Consider the following 3,541-nt stretch of genomic DNA (forward strand, 5'->3'; position numbering starts at 1 on the left):
TCCTGCCCTCTGACTATATCTGCTGCCCTGCATTTGGGGAAATGAGCCCCGTTAGCCCCCCCTTCTACCACCTATGGGGAGTAGTGCTTCCAGAACCTCAGCAGATGTGTCTACATGAGATGTTTTAATGGAGCTTAGAGTTAATTACTTCACAGTAAGTGTTACTGTCTACACTTGCAGATGCTTATTGAGCTGCCTGCTACCAGGGTGGGCTGTTCCACAGAATTATTGGGTGGGCTCTTCCACTGGAGCCTGGGTGGAGACTATATCCTCCTGCCCCAGCAGCAGGGAGCTCCCAGGCCCAGCTTCACGATTGGGGAGCAGAGGCTGAGAAATCCTCATCTCCAAGACTGAGCCCTGCAGTTGCAGGACCTGGGCTTGGAGATCCTTATCTCTGAGCCTCAGCCCCATGATCACAGGGCCCAGGATGGGAGATTCTCCCAGCACCACCCCCACAACCACAGAGCTGGCACTGGGAGAGAAGAAAATCCCAGCACTGGCCCCACAATCATGGATCTCCCAGCCCAGACCTTGCAGCCTGGGTATCCCAGCCCAGATCTCCTAGTCCAGGCCCCGTAATCACAGGGAAGGGCTGGAAGCTCTCTGCTGCAGGGACAGAGGGACATTATCCCCGCCCCCCCGGGCTCCAGTGTTAGAATCTGCTCTGGCATCAGGTAACTCCTGGGGGCAGGGAGAAATGTCCTATCCACCACCAAGAAATATCTGTCTCCTGGCCCTGTGCTCCCTGCCAGCCCCTTGTCTAGCACCCAGGGGGAGTCTAGAGTCCTAGGGGTGCAGGAAGTGGAAGTAATCTGCTGCTAGGAGCAGCATATCTGCTCCCGCATCCCTGCACATATAGACGTGTGCCTGGGTGAGTTTACTCTAGAGTACTTTAGAGTAAACTGCTGCCAGATTATTTGTACATGTAGACCTGCCCAGCAAGGGGTTCTTGAGGAGGTGGTGAGGGGGCAGCAGCTTGGTGCACTCAAGATAGGTATGTACCAGGATCTCCCTCTTCTGGCTGATACAAGAAGTATTTAGGCATTGGGTTTCCATTTGTTCCCTAACATTTGTTTTGCTGGCCTTGCTGCCTTCTGCTCTAACTCTTCTTTGATTATCTTCTGGTTTATAGATATGGCTTGCTCTCTGATTCTGCTCTTTGCCTGATCCCCTGGCTTCCTGATAAAGCCATTTCCTAAATGGTATTCTTGGATTCACCTCCTGATTTCCTGACCCAGTGTGACAGGGGGCATTCCCAGGGCTAGATCTTGAGTTGGCCTGCCCACCTGCAGTGTGCCCTGACTTACCTGCCATGACTTGAGTGTTACTATGATATATTAAGTGGGAGGCTGCCCATTCATTACCCCAATGCCAGGGAGCACTATCCACTGCTCCATACCTCCCCTACACCATGGCCCATGCATCCAGGTTATTATTGCTCCCTGATCTCAGGCCATAGAAAACTCAGTCCGTTGTTGGCCTTATTCAGTGACACTCACTCACACTGCCCCCCTCTCATAGGGGCCTCTTGCACTCTGCCCCCCCCCCCCCCCCCCCCGCCCTTACAGGGGCCTCTAACATACCACCCATTGCTGAGCCTCTTTCGACTGCCCTTGTTCCCCTTGAGCAAGCCCTTTGGGCTTTTGGGTATGACTACTCTCTGGCAGTCTCTCTCTGACAACTCCAGATCTTGCAAGTTCACCTACTCTGCATGGCATCACCTTGTGCCAATGTTGGGCTGCTTCTAGTCTAAGACCCCACCGGGCAACTGGTTTCAGACGCACACACTTGGGGTTGGCCCATGTACTGCCCTTCAAGCTGCCCATGTATCCCTACTTGGTACACCCTTGGTGCAGTCCTTCAAGCCACTCTCTGCAGCCCTACTCTGCACCCCACTACCACAATCCTTCAGGTGCCCCAGTTGCACCCTACTCTGCATGGGCCCTCAAACTACACATGACAAAATACCTCCCCTGGGGCCTCTGGGATCTCACACCCCTGCTGGGGTCAAGTGCATCATTATTAGTTTGCCTGGCCCACACTGCTCCTACTATTTTCAGCACTACCCACCAGATGGTGGGGGCCAGGGTTAAGGCACCCCCTACCTTCCTTTCACCAGATGGGAAGGGTACCTGGTCTGGTATTTCTTGGGAGCTGTCCTGCCACCAACAACCCCACCAGACTCCCCTTCCCCAGCAGGGTGCAGTTTTAGGTCATGCCCAGGAGCTTCCAAAGACATTTTATAGAGCTTCCAAAGACATTTTCTCTATCATGAAGAATAATTTTTAAAATGGTGGTTTAGAGTTGGTTTTAAAAAGCTATTGAAATTTATCATAAAAATCTATAAATTATAGAAGTGCAAGATGGAAGATAAAAGCATACCTTTTACACATTTGTTTTGTCAATACAAGGCATGTGTTGGATTGGATACTTTTCTAAAAATATGTTATATTTCAAGCAGAAGTTATGGGACTGAGAAATTACTGAATGAGGTACTTTGTTCTTTGCTGTGCTACAAGGTCATGAACAAAGGGTCATTATGATCCTTTTTGGAGTATTAAAACCCATGAATATTTTTTTCAAGAACAGTTATTTTCCTGATCATCTTCATAAAGTGCAGGTAGACTTAATTCCTATGCAATTTCTTGACTTTTTTTCAAGATGGCTGTTTCCTAGATCACCAAGGTAAACATGACATTTTTATAGACAGTTGTAGGTCTGAGTGGCATAATTGCTGTATTGTTTGTGTGTGTGTGGGTATGTTTATGGTGGGGCTTAGTGCTCTGAATCAGAACAAAAATTCTCTACTAAGTTAAAACATTCTCTAAAGAAGAAAGGCAGGACATCCAGTATTTTGTTATCTTCTGAATCCTCAGTGACACACTGTACTTTATAATACTGTTCTTCCTTCCTGAATTTTCTAAATTGATATCTTTTTCTCTGTGGAGCCTCTTGAGTTTCAGAGAGTCATCCCTCACAGAGGGTTCTTTTTTGTTGCTAAATTAATTCTTTGCTCCAAATCTCCTACTCTTTCACTGAACACTCTTTCTTTTCAGTGACTGTGTTACTGACTCAGAGGTTTCTTTTTCTGAACTAATTTAAATTAATTTTACACTTTTGTTTCCAGCAGCAACCACAGATTTTTCTTCTTTTTGTCTGCTTGTTCCAGCTGGCACCCTCTTGGATTTCACTGCCATATTCAGTCACGATGTGACTCATCCCCTTCTCTGGAGGGGTCTTTATTCCTAAAAAAAAGATAGGAACAAGGGATGGCCAGGAGAGGTACTGAACCTTTTCAGCAGCACAAGGTATAGATTGAATTATTGCTTCACCATGCAGTCTTACTGCCTTTGAAGGCCTTCCTTTCAGGGAATGAATCAAGCCCATTGTTCCAGAGTATATTTCTTCATTTTTTTTCTTTCTACATCCTGAATTTTCTGATGCAAGTAGAGGTCTACCTGAGTCTTCTACAATTTTCCAAGTTGTTCCCAAAAAAGGGTTTTATGCACTTGAACAGATGCAGGGGATTCTGGCAAACTGG

The sequence above is a fragment of the Alligator sinensis genome, unplaced genomic scaffold (genome assembly GCF_000455745.1).
Source record: "Alligator sinensis unplaced genomic scaffold, ASM45574v1 scaffold1492_1, whole genome shotgun sequence".
NCBI classification, from domain to species: domain Eukaryota; kingdom Metazoa; phylum Chordata; order Crocodylia; family Alligatoridae; genus Alligator; species Alligator sinensis.